Genomic DNA, 10,585 nt, shown 5'->3' with positions numbered 1-10,585 from the left:
AGTCTCTCTCAGCCTGCTGTCTTGCAGCTAATAGTCTCTCTCAGTCTCTGTCAGTCTCTCTCCTAGCAGTACATGTCTCTCATTGTGTGTCTCTCAGCAGTATGTGTCTCTCTCTCAGCAGTGTGTGTCTCTCAGTAATCTGTTTCTCTCAGCAGTATGTCTTTCTCAGCCAGCAGAGAGACGCCTTCTGCCTCTAGGAGGACTCCGTTTGAGCCTGGTAGAGTGGCCAAACTAATCAATCCCAACATCAGAATTCTATACACCTGAAAGAGAAAGAACTTCCCAGAAGATTGCTTCTTCCCACTTGCAACAGGAATACCCCAAGTGGATAAATTTAACAATCTGGAGCTATTCACTTGTTCATGGAAAATTCCACCATGGACTTTACAAAGACTTATGGCTAGAACAGCTGCACTATGTACTTTACTACACCTTAGGAAGTATCCATTTTTTTTTTTCTTTTTCTTTTTTTTTTACCATTAACTGTGTTAATGTAGGTTTTTTGCTGAATATTCTTTATGAAGTTTAGGAAGTTCCTTTCTGTTTCTAATATACTGAAAGTTTTTATTATGAATAGATGTTGAAACTGCCAGATTTTTGTTTGTTTGTTTGTTTTATTCTATGGCTATGATCATATTATTTCTCTTCTTCCCTGTTGGTGTGGGCTATTGCATTGCTTGATTTTCAAAAGTTGAACCAGACTTGCATAACTAGCATATATTTTGCTTTACTATGCTATAAATAGCTTTTTATATAATTGTTGGATTTGGCTTTTTAGGGATTTTTGTATCTGTAATCATGAGAGATATTGGTCTGTAGTTTTTCTTGTAATATATTCATTTGGTTTTAGTAATAGGGTAGTATTCACAACTGAACATTGTGATATACAGAAAAGTTTGAAGTTCTCAAGGATTCATTTTACTTGCATCCATAATCAATGCCTATGGAAGCACCCATCAAGAATTCAAGTGACATATTGCATTGGGTAAAACCGCTGCAACAGACTTCATCATAATGTTAAAAAAGTAAAGATTTCACTTTGAGGACTAAGGTGCACCTGACACATGTTATGGTATTTTCCATCATCTAATATGCAGGAGAAAACTGAAAAAAGAAGAGTGATGAGAATTGATGACTTTGAATCATGGTGTTAGCAAAGAATATTAAATATACCATAAACTGTTGGAAGAATGAACAAATCTATCTTGGAAGAAGTATCGCCAGAATGCTCCTTACAATTTGAAGATGGGAGACTTTGCTTCCTGTCTTTGGAGATGTTATCATGAAGGACCAGTTCCCATAGAAGGAGATCTTGCTTGGTAAAGTAGAGGGTCTGCAAAAAAGAGAAAGACCCTTAACATGATGGATTGGCACAGTAACTGCAATAATGAACTCAAACATAGTAATGATGGTGAGGATGGCACAGGACAAGGTACTGTTTCATTCCGCTGAACATAGAATTGCTGTGCATCAGAATAGACTCCATGGTTCCTATGAACAACTAGGTGGAAGTTTAGATTATTTATTTAAATCTTTCTCTTTTTTTCTAAGACACATTTAATGTGGTAAGTTTTCTTCTATGTATTGCTTTTATGGTATGTCACAAATATTGATAAATTATATATTCATTTCCTTTAGTTAAGAGTATATTTAAGCTTTGGGGAGGCCTCTCCTGTGACTCACATGTACTTCAGAAGTGTGGTTCCTAATCTCCAAATATGTGGAGTATTTTCTAGTTATCTTTTTGATACTGATTTCTAGTAACTCCACTGTAGTCTGAGAACAGATTTTGTAGACTCTCTATTGAAAAAAAAAAAAAAAAGTTAAGGAGTGTCTAGTAGCTCTTTGTGAATATTCTATGTGAGCTTGAGAAAAATGTGTATTATCACTGAATCATGTGGTTAATAGTGTCTACAAGTTACCTATAGTTTTACTGATTTTCTGCCTGCTTGATTTATCAATTATTTAAAGAGAGGTCGGTGTTGGCATCTCTAAGTGTAATAGTGAATTTGTCTTTTCCCACCTGCAGCTTGAAGAAACTGCTTTATCACTGTAGAATAACCATTTTTATTCATGATAATCTTCCTTGTTGTTTTGGTTACCTAGTACCACTCTAACAGAAGATATACCACAAATGGGACGGCTTGAAGAGTTTATTCTCTTACAATTTTGAAGACTTCAAGTCCAAGTTCAAAGTGCCAGGCTCTAGGGGGTGGGTGAAAGACCCTCAACTTTGAGTTTCAGCTCTGCTTCCTGCTCCCAGCCCACTGAAGCTGGAGGCTTGTCTTCACTCAGACAGCTGCTGGCTGCTGAGGCTAACAAGCCCAAGGTTAAAAAGTAAATGTTCCAAACTACATGGCAAGCATTAATTCAAGTCCAGAAGAAGTCTCAAGATTGGCAGGGCATGGCAGGCTGTTGAACAACAACTTGGGTGCATGCAAGGTTCAAGTGTGCTTGATACCTTCCTCAAAGTTGCTTCTTATATACTGGAAGCTACTTCCCAAAGCAGCTACTCAGCTACCCCGTAGATCCCACCTTGGAGTTAATTAATTACCAATCTCACCATGGGGGATAACTACATTCAGCTGTCCAGCCACTCAACCAGGCCCAGCCAAGTTGGCAACAACCTTAACTATCACATTTGTTTTAAAATCTGCTTTGTTTGAAATTCACATAATTACTTTAGATTTCTTTTGATTAATATTAGAATGGTATATCTTTTTTCCATCCCTTTATTTTCAAGCTGAGTCTTTATATTTTCATTGGGCTTCCTTTAGACAACATCATGTTGGATCTTGTTTTTTATCTACTCTGACAATCTTTCTGTCACTAATATATCTGGGTCATTTACAATTTAAAGTGATAAGTGATAAATTTGCATTAATATTTACAATGTTTCAGTATCGGATATACTTATTCTTTGTCTCTTTCCCCCTCATTCCTTTTCCATTTTCTCTAGTTTTAACTGAGTATTTCATGTGAATCAATAGTTTTTCTTCTCTTTGTCTATCAAATTAACTTTTTTATTCAAAAAACATTTAGTAGTTACTTTACAATTTCCAATATACATATTTAACTAATTTAAATCCATCATCAAACAATAATCTAGTGCTTCATGTGCACTAAAGGAACCTCGTAACAGAGTATCTCCAATTCCCATCTCTCATGCTTTGTGACATTACTGTCATTCATTTCATTTATACATGTGCTATAATCAATCATCTAATACACTGGTGTTATTACTTTAAATAAAATTTTATTTTAGATCAATTAAGAATAAGAAAATTAAATATTGCATTTTATATGGATTTCTTTTTCTCTTCTTTTCTTTCTTTAGATATAAATTTCTATGTCTAAAATGTACTTGTCCCTAAAGAACTTATTATTTTTTATTTTAGGACAGGTTTACTGATCTTTATTTTTTCTTAGTAAGTCTTTATCTCATCTTAACTTTTGAAGAATAACTTTACTGATTGTCAAATTCTAGGTGGTGTTTTGTGTTGCCTCCCTTACCCCAATAGTTCAAATATTTCCTCCACTCTCTTCTTGTTGCATGGTTTCTGATGAGAAGTCAGGTATAAACCTTAAACTCACTGCTCTATAGGTGAAGTGACCATCCCAGCTTTATTGAAGATTTTCTCATTGTCTTTGTTTTATGGAAGTTTGAGTAGTTTTTTTTTTTTTTTTTTTTTTTTATGTTCTCTGAGTCTCCTGGATCTGTGGTTTGTTGAGTGTCATAATTTTAGAAAATTACTCATCTTTGTACCTGTATTATTTCCTCTGTTCCAGGCTCTCTTTCTTCTTCTGGTAGTATTCCTGTCACATATAGGTTACATTTTGGGGGATTGTCTCATATTTCTTGTATGATATGTTGATTTTTTCCCCTTGAGGGTTTTCTGAATTTAATTTTTAGTTTGGGAAATTTCCATTGACATATCTTCAAGTTCATTGATTCTTTCCGCCATTGTGTCCAATCTACTAATGAACCCATGAAAGTCATTCTTTATTTCTCTAGCAGTTTTTTTGGACTTCTTTGGATTCATTCTTACAATTTCCATTTCTATGCTTACATTGTCCATATGTTCCTGCAGGTTGTCTACTTTATACATTGAAATTTTTAACATATTGATCACAGTTACTTTAAATTCTCTGTTTGGTAATTGCAACATTTGTCATCTACATCTGGTTCTGGTGCTTGCTTTGTCTCTTCAGACTTTTTTTTCCCTTCACTTTTGGCATTCTTTTTTGTTGTTATTGTTGTTGAAAGCAAGACATGCTGTATCAGGTAATATTTGTTGTTGTTAGTTGCCTTTGAGTTAGCTCTGACTCATTGTGACCCTATGTACAACAGAGCAAAATACTGCTTGGTCCTGTGCCAGCCTCACAATCCTTACTATACCTGAGCCTATCCTTGCGGCCACTTTATCAATCCATCTCATTGAGGGCCTTCCCCTTTTTTTGCCAATGGTCCACTTTACCAAGCATGATATCTTTCTTCAGGGAATGGTCCTTTCTCAAAACATGACCAAAGTAAGTAAGATGAAGTCTGGTCATTCTTACTTCCAAGGAATACTTGGGTTATATTTCTTCCAGGACAGATCTGGAAGATCTGTTCCTTCTTTTGGCCATCCATGGTACTCTCAGTGTTCTTTGACAACACCATTACTCAAAAGTATCAACTCTCCTTTGGTTTTCCTTGTTTTTTGTCCAGCTCTCACATGCATAAGAGGCGATTGAAAATACCATGTCCTGGGTTAGTTGGACCTTAGTCCTCAAGGAAGCATCTTTGCTCTTCAGCACTTTAAGGAGGTCTTTCGCAGCAGATTTGCCCCCTGCAATACAGCATCTGATGTCTTGACTGCTGCTTCCATGGTGTTGATGGTGGAAACAATATGAAATTTTTAACAACTTCAATCTTTTCTCTATTCATTGTGATGCTGTTAATTGGTCCAGTTGTGAAGATTTTCACGTTCTTAATAATAAGATGTAATCTATACTGCAGACTGAAATCTTTAATCCTCGTCAGTAAGTGCTTCAAGTCATCCTTAGTTTCAGCAACCAAAGTTGTGTCATCTGCATATCTCAGGTTGTTAGTGAGTCTTCCTCCAATCCTGATGCCATGTTCTTCTCCATATAGTCCAGCTTCTTGGATTATTTGTTCTGCATACAGATTGAATAAGTATGGTGAAAGGATACAACCCTGATGCCTTCCCTTCTTGATTTTAAACCATGAAGTATTCCCTTATTCTGTTTGAAAGACAGCCTTCTCATCTATGTACAGATTCCTGATGAGCACAATCAAGTGTTCTGGAACTCCCATTCTTCTCAATGTTATCCACAACATAGAATGTTTTTCCATAGGCAATAAAACATAAGTAAACGTCTTTCTGGTATTCTTTGCTTTCAGCCAATAACATATGATATCAGCAATGATATCTCTCATTCCTCATCCTCTTCTGAAGCCAGCTTGCAATTGTGGAAGTTCTCAGTCAATATACGGCTGCAATCATTTTTCAATTATCTTCAGAAAGATTTTACTTGTGTGTGATATTAATGATATTGTTCAATAATTTCCACATTCTGTGAGATCCCCTTTCTTTAGTATGTGTACAAATATGGATCTTTTCCAGTCAGTTGGCCAGGTAGCTGTCTTCCAAATTTCTTGGTATAGACAAGAGGGTGCCTCCAGTGTGACATCCATTTGTTGAAACATAAACATCTTGACAGGTATGCTGTCAATTCCTGGAGCTTTTTTCTTTGCCAGTTCCTTCAGTGCACCTTCGACTTCTTCCTTCAGTACCATTAGTTCTTGATCATATGCCACCTCCTGAAATGGATGAACATCGACCAAATTGTTTTGGTACAATGACTCTGAATTCCTTCCATCTTCTTTGGACATTTCCTGCATCATTCAATATTTTACCCATAGAATCTTTCAATATTACAACTTGAGGCTTGATTTTTTTTTTATTTCTTCAGTTGTCTCAGCTTGAGAAAGATCAAGCATATTCTTCCCTTTTGGTTTTCTAACTCCAGGTCTTTGGACATTTCATTATACTAATTGGCTTTGTTTTCTCGAACTGCTTTTTGAAATCTGTTCAACTCTTATCTTGTGTGTTCTTCAGTTGCTTTACCTACTTTCCAATCAAGGGCAAGTTTCAGAGTCTCTTCTGACATCTATTTTTTTTTTTTTTTCCTTTACTGTCTTTTTAATAACGTTTTACTTTCTTCATAGATGATGTCCCTTATGTCATCCCACACTTCCTCTGGTTTTCGGTAATTGGTGTTCAATGCATCTAATCTATTCTTTAGTTGGTTTCTAAATTCAGGAGGGATATAGTCAAGATCATATTTTGGCTCTTGTGGACATTTTAAAACTGTTTTCCCCTTCAACTTGAACTTGTGTATGAGCAGTTGATGGTCTGTTCCATGGTCAGCTCTTGGCCTTGCTTTGGCTGAAGATATTGAGCTTTTCCATTGCTTCTGGCCACAGATGTAGTCAATCTGATTCCTATGTACTCCATCTGGTGAAGTTTACTTGTATAGCTGCTGTTTATGATGTTGAAAAAAATGTATTTGCAATGAATAAGTCATTCTTCCAAAAGCCAGTCTTCCAAAATTCTATCATGTGATCTCCAGCATTTTTTCTATCACCATGGCCATATTTTCCAACTACTGGCAATTCTTCTTTGTTTCCTACTTCTGCATTCCAATCACCAGTGATAATCAAGACCTGCATGTTTGATCAATTTCAGACTACAGATGTTGATAAAAATCTTCAATTTCCTCATCTTTGGCTTTGGTGGTTGGTGCATAAATTTGAATGATATTAGTGTTAACTGGTCTTCCTTGTGGACATATGGATAATATCCTATCACTGACAGCATTGTACTTCAGAATAGATCTTGAAACATTCTCTGTGATGATGAATGCCACACCATTTCTCTTCAATTTGTCATTTCTGCCATAGTAGATCTTATGTTTGTCTGATGAAAAATGGCCCAAACCAGTCCATTTCAGCTCACAAATGACTAAGATATTGATCTTTATGCATTACATTTCATTTTTGACAACTTCCAATTTTCCTAGATTTATATTTCTTTAATTCCATGTTCTAATTATTAATGGATGTTTGCATCTGTTTCTTCTCATTTCAAGTCATGCCACATCAGCAAATCAAGGTCCTGAAAGCTTTATTCTATCTAAATCATTAAGATCAGCTCTACTCTGAGGAGGCAGCTCTTCCTCAGTAGTATTTTGAGTGCCTTCCTACCTGAGGGGCTCATCTTCCAGCAGTGTATCAGACAATGTTTCAGGGGTATTCATAATGTTTTCCAGTGACATATCATAGTGTTTCACTGCTATTCATAAGGTTTTCATTGGCCAATTCTTTGAGAAGTGAATAGCCTCTTTCTTCTTCTGAGTCTGTATTAAACTGGAAGCTCCCCTGGACCTGTCCACCATGGGTGACCCTGCTGGTATTATAAATACTAGTGGCATAGCCTCCAGCATCAAAGCAACACACAAGCCACCACAGTATGACAAACTGACAGATGAGTGGTGGTATCAGGTAATAGGTATTAGGAACTGAGTAAATAGACCTCTATACCCATTGCCATCAAGTTGATTCTGACTCAAAGACACCTTCATTGGGTTTCCAAGGCAGTAAATCTTTATGGAAGTAGATTGCCCGGTCTTCCTTCTGTGGAGTGCTAGGAGAATTTGAATGACCAATCTTCTAGTTAGCAGTCAAATACCTTAGGTGCTGCACCACCAGAGCTCCTTAAAATAGACCTCTAGTGGAGGATTTAAATCAGTCTAGGTAGGATTAACATAACGTGTTTAATGTTGTTGTAGATGCAGGTGTTGTTGTTGTTATGTGCCATCTAGTGGGAGCCCACTCATAGAGAAACCTCCTTGGGTTTCCGAGGTGGTATCACTATGGAAGTAGATTGTCCCATCTTCACAACATCTTAAATTTGTACTTCCTAAGTACACTTCTTTAGAGAGTCAATATCTTGAAGCTCTATAACCTTTAATCCACTGTTATTATACTGGACCCCTGTTGGTGTGGTAGTATGGAGGAGGGAACACATTCTATAACCATGTAACTAAATTTTGGTCTTTTAGTAGGCTTTGGATTCTGAGCTGTGGCCTGAAAAGTGTTTTCCATTAGTATAGCTTTTCTTCTCCCCTAACATGAGACAGGAAGGCTAGAGGGGACTGCAATGGCCACAGTGCTCTTTCTCTATGTAAGATATGGCTTTGGTAAAATACGTTCCTTTGAAAGGTAGGCCTTTGTTATGTTGAATGATCTAGGTACAGCTCATAATGACTACTTTTTAGTTTCTCTTCCAGAGGCCCCTTTTCAGATCCTCACCATAAGAAACTGGCATGATTCTTGGAGGTATAATGCACAAAAGTGTGGAGGTTTTCCTAAGATTGTGCCTCCCAGGAGTTTTGCACTCTTGTGTTAGTCTACACTAACATTCCAGAAATTAATCAAAATTTCCTTTTCAATGTTCCTACTAACTTATGGCTCCATTTATCTGTGCTCTAGATAAGCAGATCACAACTCTATCTATGTGCCTACTTTTCTAGATTTCAGGCTAGTGGTTTGTCCTGAAACCTCAGTTCTTTAATGGGTCCAAGTGAAGTTGTTGGTTTTTAGTTTTTTTCTTGCTGTAACAATGGTAGTGATGACTTGCAAGCTCTTTGGAACCAGAAGTCAACTATTTACTATTTGTCTCTAATTTGGGCACCCAGAACCTTTAGAACCTTGTCTGTTTGTCATGTTGAATGTATCTCTTGTGTCTTGGAAGATTCAGTTTGCTACAGAAGGGCCATATTTACCTCTGGAGTAAAAAAGGTAAACCCAGTTGAATTAAGAATATGTTCAATAAAAACAAAATAGATTATATAAATGAATTTTCAACACTTCTCTTATGCAAAAACCTTTTAGGGAAAAAAAAAAAGTTCTAAGGTAACATTTTGCAATTGAGCAGTTGGGAATACAGAATCATTCATTCCAGATATTGATGGAGTACTTATTTTATGCCAGGACCTATGGGAGATGCTGTGGATTTAAGGATCACTAAGATTGATATACTTACTGCCCATATTGAGGTTAAACTTTAGGGATGAATACACAATTAGAATCTATTTAATAGCATGATTTGGCAGAGAATCTTCCAAGCATGGAGAAAAAGCATACAAAAACCCTGGGGCTAAGCGATAACAAGAACTGAAAGAAAAACAAAGAATTTCAGCATAGATGGAGCATGGAATAAGTGAATCACAGCAGGAAACAAATGACAATTTGGAAAGATATAATTGAAGACTGTTTAAGGAAAGAACTGTTTGGATAAATGTTGGCAAAATTAAGGGATATCATCAGGAATTGGCAAAGCAGTTATTAACTCACCTAAAGGGACACGGGGAGGGAGTGGTTACCAAAATAAGATGAGAGTCATACTGTAGGCTTGGGTGACCAGAGAGGAGATTTAACCCTCAATTTAGCAATGCAGCCTCTAAAGTCACTGAGCTGACAGGAAAAGCTTCAAGGATATAAATCTTCTCATGCTCTATGATGTCTTGCAGTTACCTATATTTGGTTGAACATAAACAGAGGCAAGAGTTTTCAGGCAATGCACAGAGTTTAGCCTTCTTGAACAAAAAGCAGGGTAGAACAGGATGGAGAGTGACACTAGTGGCTGTAACTTAGGGTCACAAATTGACATTATGGAGCATAGAGCATTGAGTTTGCCCTTCCACATCCATTCTTGTTTCTTTTCCTACACAAAAAATTGTGTTCCTCACAGAGGAGACAAACAAAATCCCACCAGCTAACATATCATCAAAGTGGTATAAATTAAGTCATATTTCCACATGAAGCCCACAATATTTTTCTCACTAATGGCATCTGTACTAAGTTAAAAGAGGCACAGAGAGGCATTGAAAAAGCTATTAACAAGAATTATAGATCCAACAGTCCCCACTTCTATAGCTGCTGGTAAAGCCTAAGTTGAAAATAAAATCTCTTGCCAATACTTCTTTAATTGGAGTTCAAAACATTATTTCACAGCAACTGGGTGGTACTAATGGTATTGGATGGCCTCAGTTTTCTATCGAGTAGTATGATTGGTTAAGACACATCCCAGTGAATATCCTGAATTTCAAAGGAGTCTGAGATTGGCCCAATTTTATTTTAATAATATGGGTATATAGTACCAGTCAGTAGCATGAGGAGTTTCAAATGGCAAGAGGCAAACTCAGCTTACAGTTTTACAGAAACATGATTGTGTTCCCAGTAGAAGCATTTCTTACTTGAGCAATAGAATTTCCAAACCTGCTGCAGACAAGATAATGGGGAAGGGAAGCAAAATTCATTAAGTGGCATGTGTTACAGTGAGAAGAATCCCTTGTATTTGCATTCCTTGATTTCACAATTTATTTAACCTGACTATAGGTAGATCTTCTGCTCTTTTATCACTGAAAATCTATTACTGCTGTTGCTGTTACATGCCACTGAGTCAGTTCTGACTCACAGTGACCATATGTGCAATGTAACAAAACACTGCCCAGT

The sequence above is a fragment of the Orycteropus afer genome, unplaced genomic scaffold (genome assembly GCF_000298275.1).
Source record: "Orycteropus afer afer isolate SDZICR_OR568_19922 unplaced genomic scaffold, OryAfe1.0 scaffold00024, whole genome shotgun sequence".
Classification (NCBI taxonomy): domain Eukaryota; kingdom Metazoa; phylum Chordata; class Mammalia; order Tubulidentata; family Orycteropodidae; genus Orycteropus; species Orycteropus afer.
The sequence above is the reverse complement of the archived record's forward strand: the minus strand, read 5'-3'. Positions refer to the sequence as shown.